Raw genomic sequence first — 26,082 nt, forward strand, 5'->3', positions numbered from 1 at the left:
GCTAAGCAACGGGGGAAAAACCCTGTGGCATGGTGGATCCAGGCTTGACAAGCATCCACGCCTATGTCACCTCAGGCCAATGCTATGGAATGTAGGAGGTTTACCCTGGTGTAGGGGTTCCGGTCACAGACCCTCCAGCGCCACGTTGAAAAAAAATCCTCTATTGGGTTGAGGAACGGGCTGTATGGTGGAAGGCAAACATTTATGAAGTGCTAGTTGATGTTGAACCATTCACGTATGCGGACTGCACGGTGAAAGCTGACATTGTCCCAAACTACAACATAAATAGGATGCCCAGCATGATGAGGAACCTGCTGCTCACAATCAATCAGAGAATCCCGAAGACCACTCAGATATGTGAGAAGATGCTTGGTGTTGTAAGGCCCCAGGGTTGCATGATGGTGGAGAACCCCCAAATTACTTATTAGTATATATAATATACTCATTGCCACATTATGTTCCTGCCTCTCCTTCTCCTCTTCGTCAGATTGAACCCTGCTTCATCTACACAAATGTATTCGTGGGGCCTTTCCATAGAATCAAATTCAAACAATCTCTAACTGTACCTGTGTTCTTCTCTGAATGCCCTTACGATGGTGGCCACAGAGAACCTACTCTTTGTCCTGCTTCCCTCATTGCCAAGCCATGAACAAGAACATGGTCTGTGACCGTTGCCCGGATTGCATCTGAAATGATGGTTCTGGTTCTTCCTCGGCCTTGATATCTTCCTCCCATCACCTCTTACTTGTACTCTTCCTCCTCTTCCTCCTCCTCCACATCTTCCTCTCAAAATGTTTTCATCCATTGTCGGTATTCACTCTGAACTTGCTTATATAGTGTGTTAAATCGGTTGATACAAAAAGCATGAGTTTGCCCGACTCTTTTATTAAATAAGGGAAGGTCTCCTCTCATTTGGTACTTACATAAAGTTTTAACTTGTTTGGCAGGTACAGCTGCGTCTCCATCTATCTCCCATTCACTGTGACTCTCATCCATATGTTTTCGTCTTCACCTTCTGTGTTATTGTTCCTGTTTTCTTCTTCTGTGTGTTTACTGGCGGATAACGTTTTTCAGCTAAAGTTAAACATAATACTGCCACCTGCTCTATCGGAGGCCACTGTAAACTTTTTTTAATTAGGCCTATTCTTTTTTTTTTAAGGTTAAAAATACGGGATAATCCCAGGAAAATATTTAAACGGGAGGAAAACGGTATGGAAGTAAAACTAGGGGAGGATTGACAGGTATGACCATGTGTAGCATCTTATTATAGCGTGTTATGCTAACATTTGCTAATTAGAACTAAAAACAATCCCCAAAGTGATTTGGATTAATCATGTGGGTTCCATATCTGTGACAAAGTTCAAAGCAATCCGAAGGTTTTTGATGCACTTTACTAAAACCCAAAAATGTGAACCTCATGGTGGCAACAGAGGAAATGTTAGGAGATTAATAACATAATTCACCCTCTGGGGACCTTGAATATCTGTTCAAAATGTCAATTAAGTTTCACAACATAAATGTGTATTCTTTTAAAAAAACTTTTCTTTAATCTTTGTTGTGATTATTAACAAAATAATAATAATAATTATTAATAATAATAATAATAATAATAATAATAATAATAATAATATTTAACAAAATTATTAGCTAATTTCACATTGGGCATCATTACATCTGAAACATGACAAGGAAACTAGAATCAACCTTGTTTACGTAAAAATCTAGTAACTATAGTCAGAATAATGTGGTGCAGTATAAAGTGCAATATTTCCCTCTGAAGTGTAGTTGAGAAGAAGTATAAAGTAGCCTGCCTATATTAGAAATACTAGATAAGCACAAGTACGTCAAAAGTATACTTCATTACTTGAGTGTACTGTACTTGATTACTTTCCGTCTAACTGTCCACTGTATGTATCTGCAGTAAGATGATTGAACTAATAAAAGTGATCAAATCAAAATAAAACCTTTTGTCAGACTTGTTGAAAGGTTGCCTGCTCTCACAATCAACAGACATTTGCGAATAATGACAAGCTGTTGTCTCGGACAATGTCAGCCAAAAGTTGAGAGGGTTACAAAAATACCCACTGTGAACACAACAGGCCGATCTGTGTCCATAGATGATGAAATATCAGCGAGGCACCCTCGGTCCTCACTGCTGGAATAACAATAACGGCAAGCAGGGAGAGAAAAAAAGATGCAATGAGATGATGAAAGAGGCGGAGAGAATGGGAAGACATGCCATTATTGCTGGGAGACATGTCATTTCTCAATGCTGAAGGTCACACAAGGACTTGTAGACACTGAAAAATAAAAGTACATGAAAGCACCTGGGCTAATGCCCTCCTACAGTTGCATGAGGTGTAAAAAGGTGCCAGTTCATTAAAGTACAATCTTTAAAGGCGCAATAACACCATAACGAGTGAATCACCTTTGGCAGAAGGGGGATGAGGTGAAGAAGTGGCACAGCATACTAAACTAGAAACAGATATTTAGGTATTTAGTACTATTCAATGAGAGATTTGAGGTTGTCATGTGTCAAGATGATGCATTTTCTGATGAGAATGACTCACAATGTGCTTCTACTCAATACAAACAAAAATAAAATAATAAGTTGGTGAAGACCTCAATGAGCTGCTGATCATCCAGCACCCCAAAAGTCTGAACATAAATCAGTTATGCTGTATTTGCAGCCATACTAATGGCATGGCTCTGGGGATGGCAAACTCAGTCTGTCACTTGGTCCACAACTCTGGTCCAGACTGTACAACATTTCATGGCAATCCATCAAATAATGTGTTGAAATATTTCCAACATTTGTCCCCATAGGATGTATCCTACTGGTGGTGGTGATTCCCTGACTTTTGCTCTTGTGACGTCATGGCAGGTCAAAGTGTCAATACATCCAACACTTTGCTGTATGACTAAATACCTGCAACACTAATGACCTTCGCATCAGCCTCAACTGTACTTGGTGTTTAGTCATAATCATCAACATGTAAGCATTTTTATTGTGAGAATGTTAACATGCTGATATAAGCATTTAGCTGAAAGCTGTGCCCGAGTACAGCCGCACAGAGCCACTGGCAGGGCTGTAGACTCTAATATAATCAGAATTGAAATCGAAAGTGTTGAGTGTCTGTTACATTTCCACCAGCAGAATCAGCTGAAGCAGTTTGGACTGATTGGGTCTAACCTTAACCTTTATCCGTCTGTTGTCTGGCGCTGTGAAGTAGCTCTATCAGAGCGGCCTGCTTCTGTTGGTTAGGGGTTGATAGCCTTTTCCAGTCTGTTTGATACGACAGATGAATATAATTATGCCACATGTTTACATACAAGACACTTGACATAGCACAGTTGCAAATCCTTGTAAATGCTTAGTGTCAAGGTTTGCCTGCTTTGTTTGTTCATATCATATATAAACATGACAAATGAATGTGCTTGACATGTATACCAGGCATTGGCTTGCTTTGTTGTTTCTCTCTTGCCTTGTCTGCTTATCTAGCATATCTTATTTTGTTGTTTTTATTTAGTATTTTATAATCCCCTAGATGTAGAATATTAACTATACTATACATCATTCCCTACTCAAATTTATATAGCATATACTATCTGAGTATCTCATCTGTAAACACATCATGTGGCTTCTACAGCATGTGTTGACTCATCCAAGCATAGAACTAAATGTACAGCTCTAAATTACTTGTGCGAAAGCAAGAACCCTATTGCTTGGAAATAATACTGGTGGACAAATACCCAGGCCGTCCAGATGGTGAACGGTATGGTTGTACAGGATTTGAACACAAAGGTAGATGTTTGGCTCTGGCTTAGATCGTAGCATCTACATGATGTCCACAGTTGCACACATACGTCTACATCCCTACTCCCATATATGAAAGTCCATCCACAGTTAAGCTAACAAACACTCAAGCAAACAAAAGGTGGCGGTGTGCTTTATTATAGTTATATATAGAGATCTATATTTGATCCATGCATCCAAAGTAACTACAAACTCTTTCGGGTCTGCCATTTGATTTTTGGCAGACCATCATTTTAATCAAGACTAATTTACAATGTGGTTATTACGACTGGCTAAATTGTATAAACTAAAAATTCAAGTTGTCACGATGTGTTGACCCCAGTAGAAAACGAGCCTTCCGGACAAAAGGTTAGTTGCAGGAAAATTTGTCCCGTGCTTCCCAACACTATTAGCGGACCACACATCATGCTGCGTTTGCTTGTCAGTTGTCAGCACATGTGATTGATTGCTGCAGCGGAACACATCCTACCAACAGGTTCCATAGTTATTCAGGTTGATTAGACCTCGGCTCGGTTTAAAGTGGAGTGGTGGTATGCTAACAATCACAGAATGTGAGGTCACCAGACTCTACGTAGGAATATGAATAATAAAGTTTTAATTCATCACGCCCGACATGCAACCAAACTAACAGGAGGGTGTAGATGTCAATCACTGACTATAAACACCCACACTATCTGAGAGAGCTCTAATCAAGCAACGTATTGTACGATGTGTGTGCAAGGTCTTTAGTTTAAACTGAACACAAAAGCAGAGGAATCACTAACAGTAATTCACACTTGTTGTTGTGTTTGTCAGATTCTGCGAAACCTTACCTGTGTTTATGAAGTACAGAAGGCTGATTGTATTATTTTTCTTGTAGTATCTGTTCTTGTGGCTTCACATTGCATTTTAAACCCAAACATTGAATTATTTAGCGCATAATCTCCCTCTGCTGTGGGTTTTATTTGTCTCTCACTTTTCAGTTCTGATCAGCTCTTTATAACATAATGGTGAATTAATCTAAGTTTACCTTCATTTATAAGAGTTGCTTTATTTCATTTATTTGAAAACCACTTCGGGGTGCTGTGTGACTACCTGACACTTCTCCTGTAGAGGCTTAATGTTCTTTGAGAAACCTCCAACTTCGAATACTTAACAATTAGTTTCAGACTAGAGAGCTTTTTAATGGAAGAATCTCCTAAATGTACATTATTCTTTGGTTGTTGTGATTTTGTACTTTCTTGGTTTGCTTTTTCCAAGAAATCAATGTCCAGAGATTCATACCTACTCGACAGCTCACATTGTATGTTTGCTACTCACAAGCCAGCACTGATGGGATATGTTGTTGTTGAATGATAACAAAGCACAAAGTCACATGTTGTAGCTGTTCTGGAGCTTTTGATCGTATTGCAATAATCAGCAGCATGGAGTTTGCCGCGTTGTCATGGAATTGTGGAAAGTTCCATTATTTTCCCGTGAACTGTAAGGACTTCTCGTCCACGTTGATTTAGATGTTCATTTTTTACCTTAGAAACTGCTGTTTAAAGGTCCATTTAGTAGGCGTTCAGGAGCTTTCAAACTAAATGTAATAATTGTGGTTTTGAACTCTGTGGAACATCTTTTCACCAGCTGTCGCTCACAGTTAAAAGAAAAATAAGAACCGCCATAATCAGAATTTCCTTTTTTGTCAATAAGTGGTCAGATAAACTCAGAATTATGTTTCAGCTTTTCAAAAAAACTTGAAGATATATGTGTGTGTAACATAGCAGGTGTACAGATGATACCCCAGGTGTAAGCGGGTATTGTACTGTGGATGTGTGTCATTGCAGGTGTGCTGTGTGGATACTGGAGGTGTCTGCGCGACATCTCGAGTTCCATACCTGTTTGTGGAAGGCTGTAAATGTGTGCGACAGCCAGGTGGTACGGATACTGAGACAGTGTGTGGCATCGCATCTGTGTGTGTGTGTGGATATCAGAGGTGTATGTGACATTGTACTTGTTTTAGGTGTGACTTTGCCATTGTGTGTATGTTGCACTTGTACGAAGCAGATATTTGTGGCATTACGGTGTGAATGCGTGTGTGTATGTGCCATCATGCTGTTTGCATACGGTACAGCTCAGGAGGACTTACGAGTGAGTGGAATGAGCAATGTGTATGCATATATGTTTACGTATGTGTGTGTCTATGGGTGGCATTGCAGTTATGTAGGTTAGTTATGAGTGCTTGTTTGCATATGCATAGCTGATTCTTTTATGCTCTGGCTTTGTGTGCTCTCATTTACACACACACAGTTAGATTCCTCTGTGGAGGCAGAGGTGCGATCAATAAGACACAAAGGCCTTACGAAAGAGTGAACTATGAACTACAGAAAGGAAACTCTTGTCAACACTTTAGACCTCTTAGAGAACACATTGCTGGTAGTGTTCAGTGCACCATGTGTTTGTCTAGACAAAGGCAGTCTGCAGTGCTGCCAAATCATGACAAAAGAAGCAATCGTGCCTGAGCATCACACACTCTCTCAATTTAGTTTGTATCAATTGAACAATTAGGGCAACTAAAAAAGAGTTGCCTCAGTTTATTTTTGTCCTATTTGCAGAGTATGAGATTACCAGAAATGAACTTTCTGACCAATTTCTAAAATAGTGATCTAATCTCCTCCTAATTTGACATACACAATGACTGGAATCCCATGATTAAGATTAGGACATATTCAACAGTGAAAACTCAACAAAGTCCAATGATCATGAAACTCCACAGGATCGAATATGATTGCAAAACTCTGAGCATATTGGTCTGTGTATTTGGTCAATGGGATGAATAAGAAAGCACATTTGTAAAAGCTCTGCTCTAATCCCAAAAACAATTGTTGTAGTGAGCATAAAGTTCGTGCACAGTTTTGATTGTGATTATTAGGTTTACAAGTTAGAATTCTACATCTTTATTATGTTGTAAAAGAATGGGTCTTGATAAAACAGCCTTTCTGAGACTCTGCTGAGTACCCACTAGTGTTTCAACATCCCTTTCCAGCTTCACCTCCTGCCTGATGCCCGCCTAACGTTATTAACACCACTATGAACAATAATGGTGTGAGCACTTGGGCAGAGGGCAGTGAGAGCAGGGATGAACTCAAGCAGATCTGGGATTTAGCCACCCGTCAGACAGGAGGTTAATCCACAGGGCAATTCACAAATCTAATTATTGAATCAGATTGTATTCTCCCAGAAGAAGGCCCTGTGAGCTGTTTTTCTGAGCCCCACTGTGGGCAGGTTTGAGAGCGGGTAAATGGGACATGAAACAGCCTTACTGTTGGCTCTGCTGACTGAACATATTCACTGGATGGCTCTGAATTACGCTTCCTCTAAAGACACTTTGCATTTAGCATTGTTAGGCCATTTCCCCGACTTAGGCTTTAGCACAAGTTTGAATAGTTTGAATAGTGTATGTCCAGATGGACAGGGGTTAAATGAGTAGACAACATACTGTAAGGTGAAGGTCTCTTTCTCTTTCATTTCAGCAAATGCCCCAAAACCCCCGTTTAAGCAACGTAGTAATTACGACTGGTGCAAAGGAGCAACCCGGGTGAGGGGAGTGTTGGGTGGGTGGGCTCTACAAAACATCCGACTCTTACACTGTTCATTTGCTGTTTTCTTGTCGACAGTCACTACTAATTATTTCCTAACCTTAACCATGTGGTACTGTAACCATGATGACGGAGGCCCCCTGACGCTTGTTGGGGAAATCCGTACTAATGGTTTAGGATTCAATAAGTCTCAGCTGAGAGGACAGAGCTCCTAAATCTTGAGAGATGATTTAGGAGCACACTGTGCGTTTCATATTATATTGATCCTGTTGTAATTTTGTAGTTTGGTTTACTCAAAAATAAATGTTGATACAGCTTGTAAAATCTAAAAACCTAAATGTGGCCGGTTATGTTATGTTTAAATGGAGCACTCAAAGCCTGGTTTTGCCACCAGCTTGGCCAGAAAAGGGAGTGAATCCGGCGCCATCTATCTATTGTAAAGATATGGCGTGGACTGAAGGATAGACTGGGTAAATTATTACTGTTTGTACTGGCAGCTGAGAGGACAGAGCTCCTAAATCAAAGAGCAGAGTTCTCCATCTGTTCTTATACTTCCACTGTGCACGCAGAAGCTCAGGAGGACTGCGTGTGCGGCTCGTGTGCCCAGTTCTGAGAAGTGTGCAGGTGTGCTTCGTGCTCCGTATCAGGCTGCGGTTGTGGTCGAAACTGCACCCGCTCCATAAACTGTGCACATGAACTAGAAAATGACCAGAGCTCTGTCCTCTGCTAAACTGAACATATGAAGTGTACAGAGTAAATTGCCATTACAACGTTAACTAAGGACTCATTTTGAATCTGCAGTTTAAATCACTTTTGTTTTAGAATAATTTATATATACAGTATACAGTATACAGTATATATATATATACAGTATATATATACTGTATATATTTGTTTTAAACTATGACCGTGGCTGTTTTCCTATATAAATAGATTTTATACATACGATGTACTATGTTAAGTAACATTAAGGAAATTATAAAAAATAAAAATCAATTGAAATGGGTCTAATATACAGATTGTGATATTGGGGTATATAAATAAAATAGATTTATTAGAAATGGGAATAAAGAAAAGGGGAAATCATTTCACGGATGCCAGCATCCCCTCCATCCCCCCCGCCTCGAGACTCTGTAGATTGACAGAGGTTACATCCTATTAAATATTCTGACATATACAAGTCCTGTGAACACCGCTGGTGTGTATAGTGCGGTTGCTTTACAGTGGAAATAGAAAGTGAAGCCTCATGCACAATGTTTTTGTGTCAACTCCGGTGGCGTAGATGTGGTTATCATCAGGGGGCCGGTTATCACGTGGTCAATTCATTGTTACCATTGAATGTCCCACAGCACCGTGTCACTATTTATTTGTTCTAAAAGAGAATCTGAGTCACAAATCTACAAGGTAGTAAACAAAATCTAAAATGTAAGCTACATAACATTTTATTTTTTTATATTTTCCTAATCCATTATTAGAATACGCCTTGAATTTGGTGTAATGAGTCATTGTATAATTTTTTTTATAAGAAAATGCTTTGTCTTGCTGACGCTATCACTAGGCCTTTGTTAATGTCATCACTGTACAATTGGAGGGAAGATGTGGAAAGTAAAGAACAAAGGGATTATTTTTGATTCTTTCAATGTCCTACCATCAAAGGAATCATGTTAAAGTAAAGGTAAAAGATGAAAAGTCAACAACTGACTTTCCATCTCATTGAAATATTGGGATTGGGTATTTAATATTCAGAGCAAAGGTGGATCCAAATTAAGATATATCACAGCACCTGGATGACTGGAAGTACGGTTCAGACTGCTGGGGGCTTTGGGAGTTGAGAGAACATGGTGTAAAAGTCTTCCTGTCATCACCCCCTCACAATATGTTATATTTCTGTTACTCCTAGACAACTAACAATTATTTGTTATTTTGACGTGTGCATTTTAGGAAGGCTGCTCAGATCTGGGCAGTGTTCATGTTGGCATAAGATCTGTTTTTATTCTTCAAATTTCAGTTTACTTTTAGTCTAGTTTCAGTCAACAACAAGTAAATAAATGTGTCTTGTTTTTCTCAGTGAATTTTAAGTCTTAATTGTGAAGCATTTTTTAATTCTGAGATTACAGCGATCACCATCTATATTTAGTAAAGTTACCATGGTTGCAGGTTTCGTTCTCCCGTACTGCGAGGTAAGTGGACAATCCACAGTATACTTGCAGGCTGTTGGATAGTTGTCTTCATTTGCATACCTTAGTGTTGCATTAATGTAAGATGGAGAGTGAATCCAGACTTGATATTTGCAAAATATCTTATTCTGAATATTAAATTAGTTTTCTACCTCAAGCAGTGACACAACAGTTCATGTTCTATTATTCAATTTTAAAAGACAAACCTTAAAAACATCATCTTTTAAGGTTGGGCCTCCTGATCCTCGTTCCCCGGGAGAACCACAGCCTAACATCCAGCCTGGCATCAGAGTCCCCCCCCCCCCCCCCCCCCACCTGCCTCCTCCTCTCCTCATTTTGCATTTTAAATTACACCTTCAATAAGTGGTATTAACATGATTTAAATTGATTACAGTTGTTCTGTTTACCACTATGAACTAGGTCTGAAGGTATTAAGCTTGAAAAGTGTTTTATACAAATGTTTCCAATGTTATCTAAGAGTACAAAAGGTAATACAATATAATCTATGTTAGGATTATAAGCGGGTCCCTGGAATATGTTGTCCCCTGTAAGAGGTCGTTGGCCCCAAAATGTTTGAGAACCCCTGATATAAGTAAGTAAAGCTTTAAAATATGTAATATGTAAAAACAAAAAATGGTTGCATATTGCTGGATCGACAAAATAAACACTGGATCTAAGCAGCTGTACATTCAAACCAAAGAGGCCTGACCACATAGTGAATGGACCATTTATATTAGCAGAACTATGTTATAAATGTACTTCTCTGAGTGTGATCCAGTCCCCACATGGCTTGTGTTTTAAACAGGCAGTGCTCGTGGAACTCAGAAGTCCGTGGTGATCTTTTGAAGCTGTAACCCTCCAGCAGTGTGCTCATGGAAACAAAATGTCACTCACACCAATATGACACATGATCTGTGGGTCTGCTGCAGCTGTACGACAACAATGACCAGTGGAGTAGCATAATGATGATTGTCCGTCAACAGTTGAATGGGTAACAGCGAGTGACAGGAAAATGTTGTCAAATCCTCCACCGTGATGTGCCAGTTGAGGCTCAAGTGTTCTAAAACAGCCAGACTGAACTAGATAAAGTGGACATGAGAGAGCAGGTCAAAAGCTGTTTGTTGTTTTAGGACTACAACATGATTTGTTTAAATCTGTTAAGCAAGTCAAGGTGCAGTTTCGGCTACAGGTGGTGAGTTGACATGCTGTATACTGTGTCACGGAAGAGAAGTAAAATATCTCAATAAATTGTCCTCTTTCTCCACAATTTGAAGTGGACAACTGCGCCATGGTGTATGGCCCTTGTCTGTGCGAACACCGTTGCCCTGGTGACAGATATGTGTCAGCTCTGATACATGTGCTGTTGTGCTGTGGCCCAATTCAATTCCTGACAACCTGGTCTCTCTTCTTCCGACCTCTTCCAGACCTGAAAGCTGCATTATGACTAAAAGTAACTAAGAGATATTTCTGGCCGGATTCAGAATAAAGAGAGCCGCAGAGGTCGAGATTAAAATGTATTAAAAAGCTGAATGAGACACATCTGCTCCACTTTCATCTGGGCCCCAAATAATTATTCCGGTTCAAACATTTGGAGAGTTGAGTTTAACGTTCAAGGTCAAGCGTCAAAGATCTTCCAAAAGTTTAACCGTAGCTTTGGGAGGAGAAAACATCCCCAGACTTGCCTTCATGTAGTTGTAGAATGTTTTGTGACATCCAGAACTTCTTATCAGCAGGACAGAGGTGGAGTGTCGCCAGGCCAGCGGGGTCGTTCCGCTTCACGGGTAGATACAGCTGTGTATGGTCTGCATATCAATGAAATGAGCATTTAAAAATATATAAATATTATACAGCCCAGTTGAGGTGTATAGACTGAAAATAATAAGAGTGAAAGGTTAAACTCACAGGTGAGATTTGCAAATGCTTCCCAGCCGGGGGGTCCGCAGCACCACCGGGGGGCACAAGATGAAGTGGAGAAGTTGAGAGATGATTACTGCGCAAGGAAATCAGATTCTTCATGTCATATATTCTTTAATTTGACCTCTTCAGCCTTCAAAAGAAATGTTCAAATGAAACTTTGAGCCGTGAACAATTGAAACATTGCGTTTCCCTCGTTGAAGACATCCTGTAACAAGCACTTAGTTGCAAGTCGACATCTTTAAAATAAGTTTGGAAGAACTGCCTTACTATATTTGTGTGCTTGTTTTCAGTCTTTTTGGGTGTCTAAGGTCTCTTTGCTTGTAAATAAAGCGCAACATAATTGTTTTAACTAAAGCAGCATTTGGTAAGTCAACTGACTGGAAACTATTTTGCTCATTTTATTATTTTTCATAATGATTAATAAGCTATTTTTCAAGCAAAAATACCAACATTACCCTTTTTCTACTTTCTCAGTTTCAGATTTTTTTCTTCAGTTTTCTGTAATAAAGTAATAAAGTGAATATCTTTGTGTTTGGGACTGTAATATAAAGGCTTTATACAAATGTAATGTTTTTTTTAAATATTTTCTCCAACTTTATAGAGCAAATATATAATTTGAAGACAAATGTGTCTGAATAATTGATACTAAAAATAATCATTATTTGCAGCCTTATATATTCTATTATAAGTTTGCAGTTTATTTACTTAGTATTGCAATTGTGTTTCTCCACATGTTTATTCTACGATTATTTTGTCTGTCTACTGTACAACATCTATTGTTATTCAACGTGTTCTACTCTCTCCTGGAAGATGGGATCCTCTGCTTTCTCCCTTTTCCCCTGTAAAAGGTTCTTTTGGGAGCTGTTGTGGAATTTTCCCTAAAACAATAATTATTGTCCATAATATTTACGTTTTCATTCATTTCATACTCTTTATAATGAATTCATTATACTGCAGGTGTGTTTTATTGCACCACTTGTAACACTATACTTCGATATGTTTCCTATAATATTGTTACCCCCCCTGGAAGGCACGCAATGAATAAAAAGTCTCACTCTCCCGTGTGTCTTTAAGAGCAGTCTGTGGTGGGGGCGGCGGGATGGGGATGAACTCATGTGGCTGCGGAGTTCCCTTCAAGGCCGCTAGGTGCGTCTCTGCTCCATGAAAGCTGCCGAGAGAGACTGAGGGCTGGAGGAGAGGAGAGGAGGGGGGAGGAGAGAGCAGAGAGAGAGAACTGTGTTTTATCAGCCAAGTGCAGCCTGATTCGTGAGGAGCGGACGATGGGGGGAAAATTCCCACTCTTGTTTCTTTTTCTCCAAGATCACCGTCATTAACATGTAGACCGGTGCGTGTCAAAAGACCCGGAGCGCAATGGTCTTTGCTGTGTAGGAGAATATAATTCTAATTATAGTTGTAAATAAAAAAAACATTTTGGATTAACAGCGGACTTGTTTTTTGGACTAAAGGGGTTTCCTTAATTTGTTTCCGCGCGTGTGTAAATGTTGGACAGCATTTAACCTGAGTTTCTACCCTCTGGAGTGAAAAGTGCGCCAGCCTTATTTCCCAGGCTTATTTCCAACGCTTGAGCGTCGGTATTTTTTGGGGGGCTATGTAGCTTTTGGATGGAATGCACCTTATCCCAACGGGACATAACGCACTGAGGAATATTGTCTGAAGGTGGAAAAAATCAGCGGATGGGATCCTGCCTCAACGGTAAATACACATTCAGAGTTTCATTTTGCAAGCTCCATCAGGCAATAAGACCTTCTGTTGGGGGCTTTGACACTTTACCGGTCAAATCAAGCATCTGCGATGCAATGGGCTCTTTTTCTTAGTTCATGATTTATTAGGAATAAGAGGAGGTGGTGGTGATGGAAGACAAGTTCAAGTGGATGTTGAGATAATGAATGCCCTTTTCTCCACATGACGTTATTTCTGCTTAGTGGAAGGGTTTAGGGATGAGAGGTACTGCGAGGCTGCTAGAAACGTCCCCGTGCACAGCAGAAAGCAAAAGCTCCACTGCCTCTGTCTGCCACTTTGGGTCTCTCACACTGTTCCAAGCGCATGGACACACAAAGCTGCGCAAAATAGCCGGGTTCGAAAATAAGGCTTTGGCTGAAATGGCTGTGTGGTGAATTTCTTCTCAGAAATATATACCCTGCTGTGGAAATTAATGAACTATTCGTCTGTCCGTGCGTGTGTAAATCTTCTTTCTTAAACTGTCACTGCTCAGCATGATATTCTATTCATGAGAGAAAACTCGTTTTTATCCATTCTTAATCAAAATGAACATTTGTAGAATTTGTAGGTTTTGTATAGTGATGCTGGAATTAGATTTATTAAAAAATACACGCGCTGATTCCCTGTGGTTAATCAAATTAACGCAAACCTCCTCTCAGGCTGATTGCTGGGAGTCAGGATGGAGGGGGATTGAGAAGAACGCTGTGTGTGCGCGCGCGTATGGTGAATGGAGTCTCTCTATCCGCTGCGATCCAGGAGGAGGAGGAGGAAAGTTGCGCCCGTCGGCCGCTGCGGGGGCACCATCACCATATAAAACTGGATGAATGCGGTATTTGTGTGTGTGCGCTCCAATGACTTGTCTAACCAAAAAAATGAAGTAGAAAAAGCATTTGGATGCTGCGACGTGGCCCTGGCAGATAGAGTATTTAATGACATTACTCCGTCACCTCTCGCAACCAGAGATACAGCAAGGAACAGGCTTTGGTAGGGCAAGATGTAGCGCTTGATATTAGTCATGACTCCAGCTATGTGGGCATGGAAAAATGCCTTGCTGATGATCCTAATCAAGCCTGAGTGATCATGCATATTCTGTGTTTCACAGAGACTTTCAGGCAGCTCAAACCATTAACGGGATTTCATGTGTACAGATTGCACATTTCTGTCTGGGGTGATGCTCTGGAATCTGGGTCTGCTGCACTTCCTGTGATCTGCAGATGACCTTTAATGAAGTTCCTAGATTTTTTTTCGCGCTGCGTTATTGTGTTCTCATCAAGTCGTGGTGGAGCCTCCATGGCTCTGTTTAAGGGGCGTGGGGGGGGGGCTCCTGTGGTTCACACCACTCAGTCCCAGGGGCTCTGATCTACATAGCTCAGCCCTGAAGGAAAACATCTACTCACCGCTCATCGTGTCTTCTTCTTTTCTCCCCTCACGTACTGCTCACTCCCCTGGTTTGCTCACCTCCTCCTCTCCTCCTCTCCTCCTCTCCTCCTCTTGCCTCATCGACAGCTTCTGTACATAGGAAGGAGCTATATAGTTTGCAAATTATAGATTCCTAGTTGACTCATGCTGTGGCCCTGTTGTTTCAGGAGAAAGTGGCCACCTCACTCATTTGTTTTGAAGGGTTCTCTATGTGAAGCTGGCCCTTGAAATTGAAGTTATGCTTTGAACTGTTTTAGCACAGTGGCACAAAATGCACATTGGCTATACTCCATCAGTGGTTATTACCATGGAATCATCCTTTTCCAGTTCAACAAAGGGCCTACATTCTGTAATCCAAACACCAAAGATGGCTGGAGCAGTTTATTTTTGTAATAAAGCTCAGAAGGTAGATGAAATGTAGCACGTCACAGTCACAGTAAGTGTTTATCACAGTGCGTCCCAATGCAGAGGACTTCCAAGGACATGGCCTACGAAGGAGTCTCCTCCAGAGGGCTGAGCCTCCTCCCATAATGTCACAGTATGCACTGACAAGGCATTCTGGTGTCAACTTGTTAAGTACATTGAGAAATGCCAGTTTACCATGAAGATGTTGCCCTTAAATGTCTGACAATGGGGTAAAGTGTTCCACCACAGTTTTCAGTTTTAGTTTCGATGTTTAATTTTATAAGAGGGACTACTTGCAAATGGCCAATCAACAGTAAATCTTTGCATGCGTCTATATGTGTAAACATCCACACAATCACGTGATATTTACAGGCTTCACAAATCGGAGAACTGCATATTGAGAAAGTGACCTGCGTGCAACCGATTTTGGGGCCCTAAAGGTTGTACACTCTGCTTTTACACTCAACATGATTAAATGATCTAATTGTTTGTCAGAGGAGTCGTTGGGATGGTCTGACAGGTTGTTAGAAAGGACATATGGTGTGTGTCTTTGCATGGTATTTAATTGTATCGTTGCTTGTTCATGGGGCAATAGTCTGATATAGAGATGGAGAACAGCTGATCACCACAGAAGATGGTTTCTGGTTTGATCTCTGGCAGTGTTTTTTGAGGGTAAAGCAGATATTATGTAGTATTGAACAAATGGTGTAGAAACACTGCTGAATATACTATATTTGTTAAGCTCTAATTACATTGCAACAAGGAAACAATTAGAATATTTTAAATATGCATCTTTCTTTACTGAGACAGCAGAAAATAAATTAGGTATTGACAGGGATACAGAGAGGGCACAAGTGGTTTCTAATCTATTCTGTATTTGAGAGGAAAGTGGGAAACTGAACCACTTTCTTCTCAAATAGATTTGTTTGTTTCCTCCCACATGTTCAAACTGTGTTTTACTGCTGGCTTCTGCTCAGGAGTCAAAAAGCAGTTCTAGAATATTGCTCGGTTTGTTAGAATAGAAAACAGACAAGACTATATGTAATACAAAGAATGTTTGCCCCCCCCCCAGAAAATACAATTCATATATTGCACATTGTTTAAATGCAATATATATATATATATATATATATGTATACATAACCATTGTACTGTGGTGGCAGCCTACTCATTTATTTCACTGTGCTTCCAGCTGTCAGTCTTTATGACAGGTGTTAATGGGGATTCTGATCTGTTTGTTCATCAGTTTGAATTATTCATTAAATATACAATTTATACGTTTTTCATCTTTATTCACGAGGTTACATAGCTGGAAGAAAATACTAGTTTGTCATTCTGATGAACTGACCATTTAAAGAGAACGAGTGTGCATCCTCAGAGTTGATCATACAGATATGTTTAGCTCATCTATCCATGCAAATCCCAACTTCCCCCTGTGGTTATTACAGCTAGAAAAAGCTTCTATTTGCATTTGGATAATTTGCAACGTGGGGAGCCTATAGTAAAAAAAAAAGCAAAAACAGTCCCGCAGCAAACCACGGCTATTCTCCCACTTTGATAGTCATACAAAAATTATGCTTCAACATTTTTGGCAGTGCCTGTGCTGTAGTTGGTGCACATAACCGCTCTGCTCACGCTGTTTCTTTTAATTATCAGAATGTTTTAATTGCATAGAATGGAAATAAAACAAACAACTTCCATGCTTGTGATTTAAAAAATGCAAATGAGTTTTTGGAAAGAAAACAGGCCGTGTCGAAATGTATGAAAACAAACATGTTCATTAGAGGTGATCATGTACATGTACGGCATCAGAGCAAGACGCAACATTCACGACTTCACCGACGGGCACATCCAAATACAGAATTCAGAGATGGAGGACAAGGAGGATACTGTTGCTGCTCAACTACACTAGACCCCATGGTGCACCTGCATGTTACCGGTGATGACAGACAGAGGGGACAAATCAAATCAAATCAAATCAAATTTATTTGTATAGCCCAATATCACAAATTATACATTTGTCTCAGTGTGCTTTACAGACTGTACAGGTTACAACATCCTCTGTCCTTAGACCCTCGCATCGCACAAGGAAAAACTTCCTAAAAGAAACCCCAAAATTAAAGGGGAAAAAATGGAAGAAACCTCAGGGAGAGCAACTGAGGAGGGATCCCTCTCCCAGGACGGACAGACGTGCAATAGATGTCGTGTGTACAGGATAAACAACATAGTACAAATACAACATTTGACAGAAATTATGTTGTGTTGGAAAAAAAAAAAAGAAATAGAAAGTTTGGATGAATCCAGGAAAATGTCAATAAGGCTTCCCGGTGTCCAGCAGGACCAGGTCAGCAGGCGCTGTCACGATTCATGATCCTGACGTAAACTTTATCAGTGGCAACCTGCCACATGAGAGACAGACACTCCGGGGATGATACCCCGGATGGTGAGTTAGTAACATACATTTACATAAATGCATACAGATAGAGAGGGAGAAGAAGAGAGGGAGAAGAAGAGAGAGGGAGAGAAGGAAGAGAGCAGGGAGGTGTCCCCCGGCAGTCTAAGCCTATAGCAGCATAACTAGGGGCTGATCCAGGGCAAACCTGAGCCAGCCCTAACTATAAGCTTTATCAAAAAGGAAAGTCTTTAGCCTACTCTTAAATGTGGAGAGTGTGTCTGCCTCCCGAACACAAACTGGAAGCTGGTTCCACTGGAGGAGCTTGATAGCTGAAGGCTCTGGCTCCCATTGTACTCTTAGAGACTCTAGGAACCACAAGTAACCCTGCAGTCTGGGAGCGTAATGCTCTACACAAAACACAGCAAGCAGCAGAGAAGATAGAATACTATTTTGTGCTTTTTCACCGCGTTCTTCACAGGATGTTGCCGATAACAATTCCATGTACTGAGAATCCAATCCGGCCGTGCAACACATTGGGACTCCAGACCGGGTCTTTCGCAATGCTCGTAGGACTCTGTCTGTTGCAGAGAATAACAAAGTGTCTGTGTGGAGCCACACTTGGTGAGGCTCCTGGCAACTGTCACCTGCTCTGTGTATATCCACTTCTGTGCTCGCTGAGGCAGATTGGTGAGAAATTATGCAACAGAATGTCCTGAGATCATTTTACCTTGGCTTGGGACGGCCATTTCTTCCTCTTATTCTGCCATGCTGTCATTTTGTAGATCCCCTGGCAGTGAAAACATCAGAGACATGGCTGTAAGCAGTAGATTATTCTATCAGTTCAACGTACAGTGGAGAGGTTTAGTGTCACTAGGCATGAAATGCTCTTTCTAAGAATAAAACCAGTATTGGCCAAGCAAAGAATGTAAGTTATTCATCACCTCTGTGCGGTTTGTGAGAATGTTATTAGTCCTGGTTTCAGTGGGGAGTACATGTCAACATACTGCTGTTTAACAGAGTAACCAGATCGTAAACCTATTGAGTCCACTGTCACTGCATTCATTCAGTGAATCTGATATCTTATAAAGTTGAAAGCAGGTAAAAGTTTTTACAAAGTGTTTGTATTTTAAAATGTTTTAGTCAGAACTGTAATACATTTTTTTTTTAAGGTTAGAAACTGTAATACACTGAAACAGGCGTTGCCAATTGTGGTCCCTCTCTGGTTTAGTGACGCTCAGCTAAGGGCCGGTGTGTGCTGGCTGAATAGAGCGGCCTCCTCCTTCAGCGATCTTCTAACTCACTGTGCTGAAGCAGGGATATTGTTCTCATTACATGATTCTTCAAAACAGGAATTGCAGTGACATAATTAAGTGTCAGTGCAGTGAGTGTGCCAAGAGGTTGTGTAGTACATCTTACTTTCATGAAGGACTTCTGAGTTTGTGTACAAATGTGTCATTTGTGTGTTTTCTTGACAAGTGACAACAACTCTTGTAGTAATAATTAAGGTCAAGATAGCAAAGCAGGAAGTAGCCACATTCCTTTGCAAACTAAGGGAGATGGTTGAGTCTACAAAGAAGGGCTTTACTAAGATTTCATTTTTTTGTTTTAAAGAAAATAATCTGCAGTGTCACTGTCACACGGGTGGCAGTGATGGTCAGGGACCTCGACGGACCAGACCCGGGCAGCAGAGGCTGGCTCTGGGGACGTGGAACATCACCTCTCTGTGGGGGAAGTAGCCGGAACTAGTGCGGGAGGTGGATCGCTACCAGTTGGATCTGGTCGGGCTTACCTCCACGCACAGTCTTGGCTCTGGAACCGTACTCCTGGATAGGGGTTGGACTCTATTCTTCTCCGGAGTTGCCCAAGGTGTGAGGCCTCGGGCCGGGGTGGGGATACTCACTAGCCCCCGGCTGAGCGCCGCTACGTTGGAGTTTATCCCGGTGGACGAGAGGGTCGCCTCCCTACGCCTTCGGGTTATGGGGGTGAAAACTCTGACTGTTGTTTGTGCGTATGCCCCAAACCGCAGTTCTGAGTATTCGGCCTTCTTGGAGACCCTGAATGGAGCCTTGCAGGGGGCTCCAGTAGGGGACTCCGTAGTCTTGCTGGGAGACTTCAACGCACACGTGGGAAACGATGGAGACACCTGGAGAGGCGTGATTGGGAGGAAGGGCCTCCCTGATCTAAACCCGAACGGTCGTTTGTTGTTGGACTTCTGTGCTAGTCATGGAATGGCCATAACAAACACCATGTTCGAACATAAGGATGCTCATAAGTGCACGTGGTACCAGAGCACCCTAGGCCAAAGGTCAATGATAGATTTCGTAATCGTATCATCTGATCTGAGGCCGCATGTTTTGGACACTCGGGTGAAGAGAGGGGCGGAGCTGTCGACTGATCACCATCTGGTGGTGAGTTGGATCAAGGGGTGGGGGAAGACTCTGGACAGACCTGGTAAACCCAAACGGGTAGTGCGGGTGAACTGGGAACGTCTGGAGGAAGCCCCTGTCCTGGGGATCTTTAACTCACACCTCCGGCGGAGCTTTTCAGCCATCCCTGTGGAGGTTGGGGGCATTGAACCTGAGTGGGCGATGTTCAAAACTTCTATTGCTGAAGCTGCGGTGATGAGCTGTGGTCTCAAGGTCTTAGGTGCCTCAAGGGGCGGTAACCCTCGAACACCGTGGTGGACCTCGGTTCTTGGTTGACATGCCTCGTCAACATTGCGTGGAAGTCTGGGACAGTGCCTAGGGGTTGGCAGACCGGGGTGGTGGTTCCCCTATTTAAAAAGGGGGACCAGAGAGTTTGTGCCAACTACAGGGGTATCACACTTCTCAGCCTCCCTGGTAAAGTCTACTCCAAGGTACTGGAAAGGAGGGTTCGGCCGGTAGTCGAACCTCTGATTGAAGAGGAACAATGCGGATTCCGTCCTGGTCGTGGAACAATAGGCCAACTCTTTACTCTTGCAAGGATCCTTGAGGGGGCCTGGGAGTATGCCCATCTGGTCTACATGTGTTTTGTGGATCTGGAGAAGGCGTATGACCGGGTCCCCCGGGTGATACTGTGGGAGGTGCTGCGGGAGTATGGGGTGAGGGGGTCACTTTTGAGGGCCATCCAATCCCTATACGCCTAAAGCGAGAGTTGTGTCCAGATACTCGGCAGTAAGTCGGACTCTTTTCCCGTGAATGTTGGCCTCCGCCAGGGCTACGCTTTATCACCAATCCTGTTCGTGATTTTCATGGATAGGATATCGAGGCGTAGTCGTGGAGGAGAGGGGTTGCAGTTCGGTGACCTGAGGATCTCATCGCTGCTCTTTGCAGATGATGTGGTCCTTATGGCATCATCGGTCTGTGACCTTCAACAGTCACTGGATCGGTTCCTAGCCGAGTGTGCAGTGGTTGGGATGAGGATCAGCACCTCCAAATCTGAGGCCATGGCTCTCAGCAGGAAACCGGTGGATTGCCTACTCCGGGTAGGGAATGAGCCATTACCCCAAGTGAAGGAGTTCAAGTACCTCGGGGTCTTGTTCGCGAGTGAGGGGACAATGGAGCGAGAGATTGGCCGGAGAATCGGAGCAGCGGGGGCGGTATTACAGTCACTTTACCGCACCGTTGTGACGAAAAGAGAGCTGAGCCAGAAGGCAAAGCTCTCAATATACCGGTCGATCTTCGTTCCTACCCTCACCTATGGTCATGAAAGCTGGGTCATGACCGAAAGAACGAGATCACGGGTACAAGCGGCCAAAATTGGTTTTCTCAGACGGGTGGCTGCCGTCTCCCTTAGAGATAGGGTGAGAAGCTCAGCCATCCGTGAGAGACTCGGAGTAGAGCCGCTGCTCCTTTACGTTGAAAGGAGCCAGTTGAGGTGGTTCGGGCATCTAGTAAGGATGCCACCTGGGCGCCTCCCTAGGGAGGTGTTCCAGGCACGTCCAGCTGGGAGGAGACCCCCGGGAAGACCCAGGACTCGGTGGAGAGATTATATCTCCTCACTGGCCTGGGAACGCCTCAGGATCGGAGCTGGAGGATGTGGCCCGGAGAAGGGAAGATTGGGGTTCCTTACTGGAGCTGCTGCCCCCGCGACCCGATCCCGGATAAGCGGTAGACGATGGATGGATGGATGGAATCTGCAGTATATTTTCTTATTTCATTGTTTCGTCGCTAAAATACAAAAATCTAATTCCCAAACGCAAGGTGACGTCTTTACATTTCTGCCTGTCCAATATCAGTTTACTATCGCATACCAGATAGAACAGCAGTAAATCATCACTCTGCAGAAGCTGTAATCAGAGATGGTTTTCCAGTTTGGCATCAAAATCATCGAGACATTATTTATCAAAATAGTTGACCAGCATTTTCCGGCACCGTGGGGCAGCGTGGTTTGCATCCGGTCACGTACTAGCCGTGAACATTTATAACTTCTTAACCAAGTTACTTTGACCAAGTGTAACTATAACTATATAACTATATAACTATACCATAACTATACTGTAGTTTCCATCTTTTTAGAAAATTATAAAACATAATGTGTTTTTCATAATCGTCCAAGATCGAGTGAGTTTTGTAGCTCATGAAAACTATTCTGATGATCGATTAATAGTTCATGTAATTTTTCATGCAAATATGGCAGAATATGCTGTTTCCAGCCGCTCAAATATGAACATTTCCTGTGTTTCTGTTTATATCACATTAAAGTGAATATCTTTGGGTTTTGCACTGATAAAACAAGACTTTTATAAAGACATCACCTTGGACTTTAAGAAGCTGAAATCAAAACCTTTCACTATTTTCCGACATAGCCAAATCATTCATCTATAAAATAATCGGCAGATTTAACGATAATGAATTATTTTTTTGTTTTTTAGTGTCCAGCCTGTATTCAGTTAGGATAACCAAGCAAGCACATAGTATACAGCAAATCTCCAAATTGTCCGGCCTGTAGACGATCAGATTACCTTTGTATGAATTTGCCGTATTATGCGTGGGGTTGGAGGAATTTTGATTTTGACAATCCGAGGTCATGCAAAGGTGTAATTGACCGTTTACAAAACAAAAGTGACCCTTGGTGCAGCGGGACACACTGTGACAAGTGACCTATTGGACTGTAATTTAGCAGTGCTTATGATTAGCTTATTGTCACCAAATGTAACTGCTCTAGCTCTTATTGGGTAATGAGAGCATTTGGCTGTCATGCTTAGATGACTGAGCACAGAACATAGTGCCATGTTGAACGCTATGAATCACTGGCTGTGGTTACATGACTTGGTTTTTTCCCCTTCCAAATGTAATCTCCATGATTCACAATTCCCATTGACAGATTTACATGTGTGTTAAATATTATAATTGAACACTTTGTCCAGTTTACATGCTCTACAGCAGGGGGGCCCACAGTTTGTTGACTTGTGAGCTACTTTTAAAATGACCAGGTCCAAGTGCTCTACCTGTATTAAAAAACTGCTGCAACGGGGGGACGGGGGACGGGACGGGACGGGGGTGCTGTCTGCTGCTTGTGCGACGGGTGCTGGTGCGTAGTTCTCTCCTCTCCTTTCCTCAGCTCTGTCTCTGACTGTGGGTCTGTGGGGCACGTGTGTGTGTGGGAGCGAAACAGAGGGGAGGAGGGAATGTGAATGCGCAAGGCAAGAAAAAAACAAAAAACTTAAATTTCACGGGGCGCGGGGTTCCGTTGGGGAATATATATATATATATATATATATATATATATATATATATATATATATATATATATATATATATATATATATATATATTGTTAAACGCTGCGCGATCTACCCGCACTGCCCTACGCGATCGACCTTTTGCGCTACAGTACGAACGAAAGATCGCCACAAGAACCTTTAGGAGCAGAGGCGACCTTTGGAATTAAGTCAGGATTATTATAAGGCAAGTATCAGCATCCCATTTGTGTATTTTCATTTCAATGAATAATGAATATACTCGGAGATGCAAGAAAGTCTTCATTCCCCCTCCTCTGTGTCTTGTGTTAGTCCCTGAGGGTGTCGCTTTTAAAGGCTTCAAATCTTTTCACACATTTGTGTCCGCTGAAAGCTCACCTGAGGATGGAGCTGAAAAGAACAGACTATGCTGGCAGGCTGATAGGGCTGTGAAGGTTACATGACCAGAAAAGAGTATAACTGTGTGTGTGTGTGTGTGTGTGTGTGTGTGTGTGTGTGTGTGTTGATGTGTCTGTGTGCAGGCAATCATTCCCAGGACTGGGGGTTTCCTGAAAACAAGAGTACAAGCAGAGAAGCATTAATAGACTGCTGCTTTGTTTTGAAGTCCATTTTCATTGTCCTTAAGACTTGTTTAAAAAAAGCAATTCTTTATCTTCAGCCCATATTGCATCAACATTTCTGATGTATGGTGAGGATACAGAAAAAAGGTTTAGTTTGTTTGACGCCACAGTTTTGCTTTTGCTTCCTGTAGGTGCACGGACATGGTATTGTTGGATCTGGATATGCATACAAAACAGTAGTAAACATACAGACCTCTTTAAGGGCCATAATGTTGAATTTAAAAAATCTATTTTTTATGTCTGTTGGCCAAACCTCACTAACTTTGTTTTTCAATATAGGAAACCTAGAACCATACCTGGGCTGTTCAAAAAAGACAACGTCAATGTCCTCAGAGAGGCCATTTAGAATTCACAACTTTAAGCCAAAAGTAATATAAAACAGCAAGTTGTGAAAACTAAATTCAGACTGTAGGCCCTAGCAGCATCCGTCACAGTCCGACCACAGCCTCTGGCCTCTTTAGGCTCCCTGTAGCACCCCAGGGATGCAGGTTTTCAGATATGTACCTAGAACTAACTGGCTAATTAAGTCTTTGAAGTAGACTTGAACTCTCACGGGGTGGGAAAAGACGAGTAAGTGTTTTAGAGAGGAAATGAATTGGATACAAGAGTTATAATACAAAAGGTTAGGGAACAAGATATAATGATCCAACCCGCCCTGGTTCCCCCAAGATTTGACTGTGTAAATGAATGTATATTTAGGTGTGATTGGGGTACCACTTGAATGTCTGTGTGTGTGTGAGCTTTCTGGAGGAAGCTCAGTACTCGCCTGTGCCTCTGTCCTGAAGGGATCCATCTCACGCTGAGCCAGTGTGGTGGCGAGGAAAGCCGGTTTCACGCCAACCCACCGCTTCCCCATTGACCTTCTTGGAAACCAGGCGCAAACTGTCTGCCAGGTGAAGCAAACGGGGAAGGGAAAGCTTGTCGCTTCCTCCACCCACTCAGATAACCCGGTCGCTCTCCACTTTATCCATGCTACGGTACTCACGGCACAGGCCTGCTTAGTATGGACGCCTACTGGCAAGACTGTGTGACTGAGAGAAAATATCCATGCATCGATTCTGCTCAGTCGAGACGATGGAATTGAATATAGTGCAGGTAGATTGGCGCTTAATGCACTCATACTTGGTGGGAGGTTATGAGGATGCTCATGTTGAGGTAGCAACCGCATTTTCAAGCAGGTGTGTGCTGAATATATGTCCAGTCCAGAGCCTCCGTCACAGCCGGTTATATAATCTTATATTGTTGAGTTTGGTGTCTTGTTTTTATTACTAAACTTTGATTTTACTGTAGTAGATTGTTTAAGTTTTCTCACTGCAAACAGGCAGAGCAAGCGAAGGACAGGCCAGGAGGAAAGAGGAGAAGGATGAGAAGAGGGCGAAGCGAGGATGAGGAGCAGAACGGGGGGGGGGGAAAGTGAGCCGACACGTCCTCTTATTACTCATATACCCTGCTGCTCCCTGGGCTAGCATGTGTGTGTTAGTGCTCGCGTGGGCTATGTGTGTGAACCTCTATGCTGGAGTTTAACTCGTTGGAGCCAAGGGCACACTGCACAATGATCCACACTGACAGGCCAGAACACAGGCTGCATTCTCTGGTCAACAGCCTGAACAACACTCTCAAGATGGACAGCTTGTCAGTGGACAGACAGAATACATGTGAAACTATGTGCACAAAGGCATTAATTGGAAAAGAGAGAGGTCCTATAAGAGTTGACAGTTTATGCAATTTACTTTTGTTATCAGGAAGGTAATAAGTATTACCTCCACCAAAGGGTTTAATGTGTTTTTCTACTGTTGTTTATTTTTCATCTTCTAACAGTATTTGTCAAAAAAAAAGAACATATTTTTCAATTAAAATTTTGAAGCTGTATTGTTTAACTACACTGTACATGTAAAAGCCAAACTAGGGACAAGAGTTGAAAATAAGGAACTCTCAGTGTAGCACTTCATTTACATGTACATTGGAACTATGTTAAATTGCATCGTCAACATACAGGTACATCAGTCTAAAGACCCAATGGCTGATTTCAGATAAAACATATCCAAATCAAGGAGGACTGAGTCGAATGTAAAACAACGTGTATTATGGGCTACAAATAATTTCACTTTACATGGCTGTGTCTGCAAGTGTGCTGCCGGCCGCCCTGCTGCTGAGCAACTTGAATAGTCTGTTTTACTCTCGTCACAATAAGTGGTTGTGGAATGTGGATGGCTGCCGTGCCACACAGTATGTTTGTGAGAGAGACAGATAAACAGACACTTCACTTAAATGCGTTGCCTTAAGCTACAGTAACTCAATACCTTTTTTCTTTTATGTCGCTCCTACAGTTTTGTCCTGGAGCTGTGTAGT

At 42.1% G+C, this 26,082-nt stretch overlaps 1 protein-coding gene across 1 annotated transcript in view; it reads left to right on the forward strand.

Annotated features, from left to right (window-relative positions):
- The first annotated feature begins 12,763 nt into the window (after positions 1-12,763).
- LOC115006922 (neuroligin-1-like) overlaps positions 12,764-26,082 on the forward strand; it is a 179,940-nt gene continuing 166,621 nt past the window's right edge. Inside the window, exon 1 of the mRNA XM_029429550.1 lies at positions 12,764-13,184. The gene's annotated coding sequence lies outside the window, so the exon portion shown is untranslated. The remainder of the gene's footprint in view (positions 13,185-26,082) is intronic.

Source organism: Cottoperca gobio, chromosome 4, assembly GCF_900634415.1.
Source record: "Cottoperca gobio chromosome 4, fCotGob3.1, whole genome shotgun sequence".
NCBI lineage: Eukaryota > Metazoa > Chordata > Actinopteri > Perciformes > Bovichtidae > Cottoperca > Cottoperca gobio.